This window comes from Cervus elaphus, chromosome 21, assembly GCF_910594005.1.
Source record: "Cervus elaphus chromosome 21, mCerEla1.1, whole genome shotgun sequence".
Taxonomy (NCBI): Eukaryota; Metazoa; Chordata; class Mammalia; order Artiodactyla; family Cervidae; genus Cervus; species Cervus elaphus.
Window position 1 is genome coordinate 3,831,386 of NC_057835.1, and position 12,713 is coordinate 3,844,098.

The 12,713-nt window shown below is 42.2% G+C and overlaps 1 pseudogene; it reads right to left on the minus strand.

The window, feature by feature from the left end:
* Positions 1-262: 262 nt before the first annotated feature.
* LOC122679146 overlaps positions 263-12,713 on the minus strand; it is a 193,589-nt pseudogene continuing 181,138 nt past the window's right edge.

Consider the following 12,713-nt stretch of genomic DNA (forward strand, 5'->3'; position numbering starts at 1 on the left):
CACAATTCCAAAGTGCCATCTAATGCACTATGCCACTGAGCACCACAGCCAGTGATTTTAAGTGTACTAAATTATCTTCTGGTTGAAAAGAACATAAGCCGAAGAAATAAATGCCTCTTAACTAAAGGCAACGGTCAAAGAAACTTTTGAATGGGTAGTCGGAAAATGCTTTCAGGCCTGCCTATCAGAGCGGATTGAGAACATTTGCGCTAAGCAGAGCCGTGATGTTACGTGAGCAGTGAGAAGGTGCACAACAGCCACGTATTTTAATTAAAATACTTTTATTCTTTTCTTTTAATATAAACATGAGGAAGAAAAACCACACAAGTTGTAGCATCCTTTTCAAAATAAAACTGCAATCGATACTTGAATCTCCAAGCTCCATAAACAACATTTTTTGAGGTGGTAGACTGTAATATTTTATATCCATTATTTATCGTTTATGTCTCTGTCCTTTAAAAATGATGGAACCTGTGGCACTCAATATAATGTGAAGCCTTGCTATAAAGAGAGAAAGTATTTATAGCCCAGAAATGCTTTGTTTACAGGCAAAATTCCTAGGATTATGTTTGAGAAGGTAGGAGAAAGATTTTACATAGTTGAGAACACTTTTTTTTTTTAATGTTTCACATTTAGGTGACATCATTACCAATTTCCTAAAAGACTGATTACTGGACCTCCCTGTCTTTTAATGGGCTTCCTGGTGGCTAAGTGGTACCCTGTGTTTTAAAAAGCCTGAGGTAAGGGTTCCTAAGATTTATCTTTCCTCAAGTAACAACTTGAACTGACACACCTACAGCCAGGTTAACACGCAGAACAGAAAAGCTGTTTCATGTCGCTTACTTCCCTGTCACTACTACTAGGGTCCAGTTCCTTTCAGTTTATTATCGATAACTAATGCTATTGTTCGTAATTCCTTTACCAAACCTATAAAAAAGAAACTTCCGGGCTCAAGCAGATCAACAGCCCAGCCAGGCAAAGGACTATTTTAAAAAGAGGAGGCCAGGTCTATAAAGATACAAGATATCCTCCTGAAGTCTTGGTGCAATTTGAAGCTTTGATACTTGTAGAAATATAAATGCTACAAACTTACAAAACATCACCTGAGAGTTTACTTGAATTTCTTCTAAACTCATTTAGTTTTGTAAATTTTAAACATTAAGCTCTTAATTTTAATCTTTTGTTTTAGCCTATTGTTTGCCATCTTCAAGAGGGACTGAAACAAAAAATTCAAATTAAAAGCTTAACATCTAAGATTTACAAAACCAAATGAGTTTAGAAGAAATTCAAGTAAACTTTCAAGTCACATTTTGCGTCTGTAGCATTTATACTTCCACGGCAGTGTCCTGGAGTGTCCAAGCACACTGTATTAAAGCTTAAAATTGCACCAAGACTTTTGGGACACCTTCTATTTCACTATCTGCTTATTCCTGGACTAACAGGTTGGCTGCAATTATGAAAATATCCTTTAATACAAGTATTTAACAAAGAGGAAAATCATCAGAAAATGAGAAGCACCATTAGAGTTAACAAGAAACGCAGCAGGGACCCAATAGAAGCAGGTAACAACATACTTTCTCTGCTTATGATCCCAAACATGCTAATATGCTAATAAGTAGTGCTTGCAAAAAAACTGAATGACAAGTGTTATTCAGCAGCTTTTTGGTTTAAACTGATTGCCAAAAATGACTAGCAGCTTCAATGAAATAGGGAGGAAGAATCCTTCAAAACCTAACAGTGCTACAGCAGTCTGTTCCTAAGTGGCTATATGAGTTGTCAGGAGTCCCGTGTTTGAACGGCAATACTGCACTGATTCTAAAGGAATATGCAGCAATATGGGTGAGAAAAATAGGAAAAAGTAAAAGTTATACAGTTAGTGTCTTTAAAGTCTAAAAATTTAAACTATTAAAAAAACCTCACATAGTTCACAGTTATCGGCCTACACAGTAAGCAAATATCTGTGGGTGGGTTGGGAGCTTTTAGCTTTGGAGTGGTTTTTGTAACTCTGTTTACATTAAAAAGGACAGAAGAGTGTGTTGTCTTGACAAGGTCCAGTTTTTTCCTATGACCATAACCTTTGCTGTCTGCAAGTCTCTTGAATTCAGTGTCTTTCTTCTGGGTGAAATACTAACTTTGCTGGTTTCTGAGCAGGAGAGGTGGTATTTCTCCAGTCCTTGTTACGAGGGGTTCATGATGTTACAACCCCTCACCTCTCTCTGTTCATGAGAGGATGGCATTGGAGCGCTGAATACCAATGAAATGATCAGCGCTGAAAGACCTTCTCACAGCAACTCTGCCCACTTTGTATTTGTCTTCACACAGTCTGGAGATGGCCTAAGAAAGTCAATCAGATAGAACATAAGTATAATTGGGGGAAAAAAGTTCCAACCTTAAAGAAAGCAGCATTGATAAGCCACACATCTGCATTCATTTAGGTTGACAGTTGCTGCTACTTTGGATAGCTCATATCTACACTGCTGATTCCCTAAGATAATATTCTTCAAGGGCTATGATGAGATTGCTGGGGCAGGGAGGAACATATTTAAAAACTGGGTTCCCAAAATAGGCCCCATCTAACAGCAATATGATGTTACCTACATACTAGGTCCTTAAGCATAATGAACACACCTGAGCAAAATCAGTGTTTACCCAGCTATTCAACTTCTATTCAGTCTTCATTATTTACTACACTACGAACATTTTAATGAGGGTAGGTGTGTGTTGAAGGCAAGAAAGGTCTAGTGATGAAGCACTACAAGGTGCTATTTCACATGCATGTAAATTATTGTAGAAAAATGTCTTATTTCTAAAGTACCAAGGTACCAGAAAAAGTGTCAACTTTATATGTATTCATTTCAGTTGTAAATTTTGCTGTATACCCACCAGAAATCACAAACTACTTCAAATTACTCTTCAAATCACTACTACAAATTCCTTCATCCCATGTATGTTACCACTTCCATTAAAAACCCACCTACTTTCTACATCCAGTTTCTGAACCCACATTCTAATTTCCAAGTATAGGTCTCACAGGTTAGCCCCTGATGCTTCTGGTCTAATAAACTCATGGGGCTGAACTGTGATACACAAACACACACTACAAGCTCAGGCAGTTAAGAATGGTAAGTAATTATCAATGTACATATGATTAGGGACACAATTATAAGAATTATTCCTGTATGGTTATATGTAAGTGTGGAGGTTCAAATGGAAAACCATTAAGAACAATTAAATCTGATTTAAAATATTCTGAATTATGGTTACATAAGAGATATCTGTAATTTTTTTAAAAAAATAATGTGATATCTCTGTCTAACCCATAAAAGACACAGGGAATAAGATGCCAATGGGTTAATAAGCTCTGCAAACTGTCAGTCACTGCAGAGTGTAAGTCAGCCACAGACGCTGGCTTTGGTGGCTGACAGAAAACCCAGTTAGTGAATCCCCAGTCTTACCTCTAGGCTCTGTGCTCTTTCTGTGCTAAAAGGAGCAATTGGAAAACTCAGGTTGTCGTCATCTGCTAAGGAGAAAAGGTCAAAGTAGTATCTGGCATAAACACTGGTGGAAACCTTAAGATGAAACTGGAGGAGCTCCACAAAGTGCAGTTCCGCCTCATTCCTGGGGGAGGAGAAGACAAAACCAACATAGGACAATTTTAGTCAACTGGGCTATCTTCAGAAACCCCATTCTGTGCCACAACAGCTCTAAATACAGCTTGGAAACAAATAACGGCTCCCCAGCTGGATTAATACACTCATGTTCAAACAAGGGACAGCTCTTGGTGGTTCTTCCTGCGTCCTGGCACTTGGAGTTTGGGACAAGGGGGGGAGGTTACGGCCCTCTTATGCACCCATGCTGCTGACTCGGGGGCTCATTCCTCAGAGTTCCATCAGTGCAGCTGCGCATTCATGCTCCACGCTCGCTCACACGGCCCCGCTACAGTCATCAGATGACAGGAATGATGTGTGCTGTTTACTAGCTCTGGAGAACTTGCAGACATTCCCACAGATAACAGGAAGGGGCTTATTGAAGTAGAGACACGCCAACAAAAGGAGTAGGCACATCACCACGGCAACAAATGGGGCCATGGAGAGCCACTGCTATTATCTCTGAGGGGAGAAGACTCTTGAGGCAACAAGGATTCATCTCAGATAAATAAATAAATAAGCTACACGCGATGCGAAAGGGAATCCCCTCCCCCCGCTCCAGTGCAGGGGACTGTGGCAAAGGGCAGAATGCAAGTTTCTGTTCCTCTTAATCCCAGTAGGACCAGAAGGTGTTCCTGGGACAGGATGGGATACACTTTTCAAGCTATGGGAGGCAGTAGGATTAAGGGGAGACGTCTTGGCTAGACTAAATGCACCTGAGCAATGACCCCGATGGAGCAGTTCCCCCTGCGCTCTGTCCGCCGGCCCTGACTAGGACAGAAGGTGCATAGGCACGCAGGGGGCGAATTCAATGAAGTGGGAAAGTAGGGTCCTGGGAGCAGGTCTTTCCTGTGGGACCATACACAGTCATTAGCTTGTCTAATGTTTAAGTAAATAAAATCAGAGTAAGTCTTACCACTTTCACAGCAATCACTTTAAAGAGTTAATTATATACAAATGATAAATACCCAGACAAATGAAAGTGACTTATTTTTCAAAATATTTGTTTCCTGGTTTTAAAGTGTTAATATTTTATCCATTGGTAAGTCATCAAATGTTTGATGTTCTCCTGCATGGAGAGCAGAGTGTGAGCAGAAATGAGGTTTCTCATTTGCTGAACTTTAAACCTAACTGAACCTACCTCCAAAATTAATTTCCTGTTCATATGGCCATAAGTCTATAGAAATGTAAAACAGATAATGTTTTGATAATCAGCTAATGAGGACTTAATTTATTATGGGAATAAATGCACTTCACTATCCCTTTTATATTCTCTTCCACTAATACATTTTAATTGTGTGGAAATACAGTACTTCATAGGATTAACATGTCTATTAACAGAGCTTTACTTACTGAAGAAAAAGGCATTAGAACTACAGAATACGCTTCTGCGTTTTTTTTTTTTTTTTAAATGACTAGATGACTGAAGAGCATGCCATTTATAGGTGCAGCAAATTTTCTGAACAGCAGCTGCTCAATATATTCAAACAAGATACATGAATGTTAGAAAACTTTTAAGGAAAAGCTGATAGATGCCAATTTTTCAATTTAGACTCAAAATGAGACCATTACAAATAGCAGCCAACAGCAGGGGGATGAGACAAATGTGACTTGAACACTTGGCTGTAATGCTTTCCAGTTTCCAAAGATCATAAACAAAAGCAACCTATTACGAACATAGCTCCTGGTGATTCTGTTGTACACAGAAAAGGGCTGTTTACAATTAGCTTCTTCCTGTAGCTAGACACTGCCATCAGTGCTATTGGGCTCACATCTATGAACATCCACACACTTCCCTGCATGTTCTCTGATGCTGTAACTGGACCCAGAGCCCCCGTCAGCTTAGCTGCAGGTTCTGAGAAAATTTCAGCTGCCATCATGGCAGACCTGGTGTTTATGATTACACATTTTCCTTCCTTCAAGGAACCAGTTTAAAGATGGATGATAGTGGTGCTCAACGTCACCTTAGTTTCTACAAATTCCAAAAGTACTTCTACTTATCTCGAATTATCTGCCGTAACACTAAGGTGGCTACCAGCAATATCACCATGACCCTTTCTATCATCAAAGTGGACATTTTCACCAAAAGCCACTTTGACAGCTACCAACAATCACTGGTCCCTTCTCTTAGTCACAAGCTTCTTTGCTTCAGTTGTAAATATGCACTTTGGTAAATCTGAATTAAGAGTCAGGGGCAAAGGGAACAAACTCTTGCCACTGCCTGCCATGACCTTGATCGTCCTCTGCTGTTCAGTATAATAAAGAGGTGCCCCTTTACGTTTTCCTAAATGCCACCCACAAGGACATTTTTCCTGTCAAGTGAGCACTTCTAGAGTCTGCTGCAAATACCTCTCTGGTTCCTGCTGCCTCCCACCCTCGAGGCCCTTCCCTGCAGCCAGACAGCAAGCCTGATGTTTCACGCCCATGGGAGCATGCCATCTGTGAGGAACCCCCCAAGTTAACTCGAGGCCCCACCAAGTACCACTGTGGTTGCTGAGTGCCCCGGGTGAGGCCCCACTGACACTTCCTGGGCTATCTGAGACAAAGGAGTTTCCTAACTCAGCAGACCTACTTCTAAACATGGGGAACACTCCTGACAGTGGAGGAGACAGAACACAGAGATCTGAAACCTTTCTATTTGGTCATCTGTACATCATGGTTTCCGTAACAACAGAACCTTAGAGACAACCTCAGATTACAAAAGAAAAGACCTGCAAAAACAAACATACAATGTGTGACTCAAGTTGAAGTTATAACCTCAGTAGTCTGGAGGTGCTAAGATCTCAGCAGTGACCACTTAACTTCCAAGGCCAGACATGTGTCTCTTAAAAACAGACTGGACCTGGTAGACAGCTTTAAGAAAGACGTGAAGTTATTTACTGCATCATGTTGTTCTGGTAGTGAGCTTGTAAAATGGCAAAAACCACCAGAAAAGTAATTTCAATTTATCAAGCAGAATATTACAACAGTAACACACCAAGATTTAACTAATTAATGATGGGAAATACAAATGGTTATACTACAGCTAGACAGAAAGAAGTCTAATTTTATATTTATACCTAATTCAGCTCTCTGCACAATGTAACATTTCTTAAAATGTAACATATCTTAAGCTGTAAACTTTATGGGAGTAAATAAGGTATTGGAAAATGGTTAGACAGTTCACCGTAACCTTACAAACTCACATGTCCTCAAGCGTAATGTCCTTTAGGATCTGGCAGTAGTCCGAAATAGCCTTATCGTCCCAAATCTTGGAGGCAAGAAGAATGGCTCCCAAAACAATTCTTTTCCAGTTAGTGGGGCAAAGGTCGATCTCAGCATAAGTTAAAAGCCTTTCTAAGTAAACCTGCAAAAGTAGAGGACTGACCTTTGATTTTAGTTCAGTTTAAAAGCTGTCATAGAATTGTTAGGAATGATAGGTTTCATCTGTTTTTAACATATCTTTTATTCTTTGGTTCTACAGAGACTTTTGCTTGGCCAGCCAAGGCCAAAGGCCAGGTCACAGTTGTAAGGCAAATATTTCTGTCAGTCTGGTATTTCTACTCTGCCCATGTGAATTTCCAACCCAATTTTGGTCGCAGGAATGAAAGGACATCTCAGCATTCTAAAGACAGGCATTGTGTTATTACCTTCCCACTTGTAAAAGGCAGCACGTATGGCCCAGCATTGATTCAACCGTTCAGTAAATGCTTGAGTGCCTACCGTGTGCAATGTACCTACCATACTGGTGGTGGGTACGTGGCAATTTTACATAAAGCTTGAGTATGTAAAACTCTGGTAAGACTGAGCATTTCTTTATCTTCTCTTCAGAGGGTGAACTTGAAGATAATAACTGGTGGTCAAGGAGCCTCCCAGGTCAAGGAGCCTCCTTGCTGCGCCCCACAGGGCAGGCAGCACGGAGCAGCTGTGCTTTACACTCAGGGCCTCTTCAGGGAAGATTCACGCACAAAGAGCTCTTTGTTCACACCCCGATTTTTCACATCTCCATTATTTCATAACTCACTGGTCTTACATATTCTGCAACTTAGTCAATTTGTTTGGTTCTAAGGTGGTTAAGAGCTGCCGATGTCTGAATCCCTGGGGCTCCTCTAAATCTGCCAGGTAGTTTGTGAGATGACTTCATGGCTTCTTTTATATGTGTCAAATGGCTATTCTATAAAGAACCAGACCAAGTTAACAGCTGAGTAAAGACTAAAGACATAAGTTGTGATGGTGTTACCTCTGCAGAAGAAAATATATGCCATTTGACAAAAAGAAAAATGTCCCGTTATCAGACTGACAGCTCCGATCTGCCAAAGCTCTCCAAACTCAATTGTGTTTCAAACAAGGTTACTGAGATTATATACTCTTAGTGAACTTCTGCACCCCACTCCCCAGAGAACTCCACACGCGCCAGTACTCTCCAAGAACGAGTCTCCCGCAGGGTCCGCCCCTCTGCTGTATTATGGCACTGACAGAGGCAGTTCAGCCTTAGGGGCAGTCCCTCAGCTTCCTCTCAGCTTCACTTTATAAAGGCAAACCTGGTCTCATTTACACCACTTGCCCTCCTGTCTCAGTGGAAGTTACACTTCTTTCTTTTCCCTGAAGCTAACTCTTCTATGAATGAAGTCAGTCCCACCTCTCATTTCTGCAGAACACTGTTCCCACAATTCATCTCTTCTTGAACAACCCCCTCTCTGTCAGAGATTTTCTCCAATGTTTTCTTACATGTTCTCAGCCCATCCGTCACCACCCCTTAGAACACTTCCTTCAGGAAATGTTCTGACACTGGCTCCTCATGACCCATCCTCTCCTTAGCCCATCTAGTCTGCCCCTGGCCGCCACTGCCCCCCTGAAACTACTGAGGCATGGTCACTGCTGCCTTCATGACAAACAGCCAGCACTCTTCATCACAGCGCCCCACTCCCCAGGCCTGCCCTCAGAGCTGAGAGACACTGCCACACGCCTGGCTGCCGGGACCAAAGACCTCCACTTGAGTTATCTCACTACCATCTGTTGGGAATTCTTATCTCCACTTTCACTGGTCACCTGCCGGCTCTGCTCTTCTGTCCGTCACTTCTGGCTTCTATCACTGCCATTGCCTCCTAACTTCTCTGCTTCCACTGAAAGCCAACCACAGTCTGTTCTCCCCAGAGCAGCCAGGAGAGCCTCTCAGATTAAGTGCACTTCACGGGCCTGCTCAACATCTGCCAGGGCTCTCCCATCAAACAGGTCACTTCTGTGGCCTGCTAGTCACGAGGCCCTGGGTGAGATGCCATCGTCCTTCTGTGCCCTCATTGCCTGTGCCTTCCCTCATTCCCTACTCTGATCACAGCGGCACCCTGCTGACCCCTCAGCACAGAACCCGCTCCTGTCTGCGCCTCGTGCTCTGCCCCCTGCCTGTGCTCTCAGGCCCCTCATCTTCCTCAGTCCAGCCAGGTCCTGGTTCAGATCTCACCTCTGTAAAGAGGCTCTTCCTGGTCTTTCTAGCGTGCATGTGTTAAGTCGCTCAGTCGTGTCTGACTCTGTGACCCCATGGACCCGTCTGGCTCCTCTGTCCATGGGGAATTCTCCAGGCAAGAATACTGCAGTGGGTTGCCACTCCCTTCTCCAGGGGATCTTCCCAAACCAGGGATGGAACCCAAGTCTCCTGCACTGCAGGCAGACTGCTTCCTGTCTGAGCCACCAGGGAAGCCCCTCGAATCTCTCCATCCCTTTACCTTGCTTTCTCTTTCTAGCTTTCACTACTACTTCAAACAGTCATCTTTTTAAAAATACTCATTTTAAAAAGTCTTACACTCTGTGGTACACCCGATACTTACACACACTGTAAATGAACCATACTCCATAAAAACTAGAGAAAAACAAAACCCTTATGTCTGCTATACTTACCTCAGAAAGGCAAGAACTCTCCTCCATGCCCAGCACTTAGAACCGTGACACGGGCAGGCATCTGGTGCCCATGTATGCCCTAAGGAGCTCCTTGGCAGCACTCAGCACGTGCACCATGCTCTCCTTCTTCAAGCTCTCCTGGCAGCTCTTCTGATTCTGTCCTGGGTTTCCTACCACTCCGGCCACTCCTCTGGGGATGTGTCCTGTGAGTGCTGACAGTCCCCACAGATCTATCTTCTCCTCAACTTTTATTTAACGTACTTTCTCTGCATTTGAACAGCTACACGTAATTCCCTGCCTCTTGCTCAGCTTCGGGCTCCAATCCCATACAGTCAAATGACTGCTAGACACTGTCACTCTGCTGTCTCACAGGTCCATCGGGCTTAACTTGTCTACAAAGAAATGCCCCTCTTCCAACCCACACACCCTCTCCTGCCTGCATTTCCCAGCTCTCCACGTGCCAGCGCCACTCCCGCCTCTCTCAAGCACATGCCAACTGAGCCCTGTACCTGGCTCGCAGCTCCAAGAAAAGGCCTGCGTCTGACCCGGGCCCACTGAGGGGAAGCCTCCTCTCCTACACTCTGCCTGCAGGGGCGCGGGCAGCGGTGGACGCAGGCCCTCCCTCCAGACCATGCAGCTGACCTTCCCCTATGGGTTTGCTATAGGGAGGAGTTAGGCAATCCCAACGACCTCTCAGCTGAATATGATGTATTAGTCAAATGATGAAATCTTACCACAGGAATTCAGTATGGATGACAGAAAGGTCCTCACATAGCTGGAGCTCGGCAGGCTAACCTGAGTAAAGCCTTTCCAAGCACTGCTGACACCCCAGTCCTGGGTACCTTCACACGCCGGCACCAGGGGACAGTAGAGATGGTTAACACTGTCGTCCAAGGTCAGGGAGGTGAAGGCAGTCAGTCTCAATCAAGACACACATCACACTGCCTAGGCAACACAGCCTGAGACTCAGAAACACACTGAATCTACACCTGCCGTGGGCCAGGAAGTTCAGTGATCGCCTCCATCCTACCACCCAGCACACTTTGCCGGTGTGCGCCTGTGTGCCCTGTGTGTGCATGCATCCTGAGGTGTGGAAGGAGAAACCAGAAGTCTCTCCTGCTGCCTTTAACATCAATTGTTTTGTGATGAGAAAAGCAGTGGCAACATTTTAAATCATGATGATTACTAAAGCTCAAATCTGTATGTTTTCATTCCTTTTGATACATTTCTCTTTAATAAAGTTCTGATGATCATTTCAGGAACCTACTTTCATTTGAAAAACAGGCCCATACCTTCTGTACAAGAAAAAAATTTCTAGAGATGCTTCTATTAAGAGAAAAATATATTACCAAAGTCACTATTGCACATTTAATAGTAGCCAGCTGGGCGGCACTGAAGAGAGCATACACAAATCTGTAGATGTATTTGGGTTCAGGATCATGCTGAAAGTACTCCTCCGGAACCCTTTCTCGCTGAAAGAAGAAAAAACACAGTGTTAAGTATCCACTGAAGAAAAATACTTAAAAGTACCCTCAAGATAGCAATCTTCACACGTGGGCCCACGTGCTACTTAAAATAATTTTGACTAGGTGACATATCTTGTAGTCTTTTAAATATAAACAATTGGATCCTAAAGTACCATAGTGATTCAATACTCACTACCATTCATTAAAGAAAAATGCAAGCACAACCTCAGAAAATGTATTTTCACCTTCTTCCCCAAAGAATTCTAACCAAATGCAAACTATTTTTAGGCTCAAAGTCTTGCTGATCATTGTACGTCATCAGACTTTTCTGCAGTCAACTATGAAAACACCTTTCCAGTGTCCTGTAACCAGAGGCTCTAAGAGTGTGCTCTCTTACACAGCGGTCACCAGTCACATGTGTCTACTGAGCACCTGAAGAAGTGAGTTTTTAAACCCTGTCATTTTAATTAGTTTAAAATTTAAACAGTTTTTAAATTTTCTCCTTAGAGGTCTTACATATGTGTTAGGAAATGTTTATATTGTGTGACGCTATGGAAAATCATCCTTTAAAAACCTACATTTTCTGTTGCTTGTGTATGTTTACTTACCTGCTCATTCGTCATACAAAGCGTAACTTGGTTCTTATCAGTCACACCCCTGACACAACATGCTTTTGGTAAAATTACTTGACATAATATGGGGTGGGGGAAGAAGACTTAAAGGAAGACAATCTTGGCTTTGAGCTGGAGGCAATAATTTTCTTCTAGTAATTAATTTCAAAGCAAATCAGCATGAAATAAACACAACTGTAATAAGAGAAAAATACACCTTCAATAAAAGTGACACTTACTGTGAGTGGATGTGATCTCTCATCAAAAATGTCCAAGGACCTATTAGAATCTCTATAAAATAAGAATGTGTATTTTAAAAATTAATTCAGGAGTTACTAGCTTAGTAAAATATCTGCTAAAAGTAGAGAGAGGAGTAGAGGAAGCTTAACCTTAATAAAGCAAACAGTTTTACATATTCTCCTGGATTCTGCCCTTAGAAAGGTTTTCTGACCTATTTTATACTCAGCACACCAAGTTGCATGAAATCTCTTCTATAACCAGCCAGAGCTGCCTTTACCCACACAGACCCCTTCTAACAGGCAATGTTCGTAGACCAATACATTTCCACTTCACTAACCTCACAATGGAATATACAAGAACATTTTATAAAGTGGTAGTAGTAGGCAATAAAGTCTTCTAACTTCAATGAATGTAAATATGAGATTCATGATTTTTTCTTGTCTCCACCCCGCTTTTGTTCTTCATATTATATTCTTATTGTTTATTTCTTCTTGTCTCTTTTAAATAGTTTGAGTTAAAAATTTTAATTGTCTTTTAAGAGAGACCAGGCTTTTTCTTTTAAATTCCACCACACTACTACACTGTGCCCATTTAAACAGTAGTTCTGCAAATGTGGTCTATAGGCCTCTATAGGAATCTCCCCTGGCCCCTCTTCAGAAATCCTGTAAGTCCAAAAGGTCAAAACGTGTTTTATAAGAATACCAAGACATCACCTGCCTTTACCCTGTTTGACACTTAACTATGATTGTATAAAAGCAAAAGTGGGTAAAATTGCTCATTTCTGAGTGTGAATCAAGGCAGTGGTATGAAACTAAATTAGAAGTCATTCACTTATTCCTGGCCAAATGAATGTAAAAAATCTGCTTCACTTAAGAACA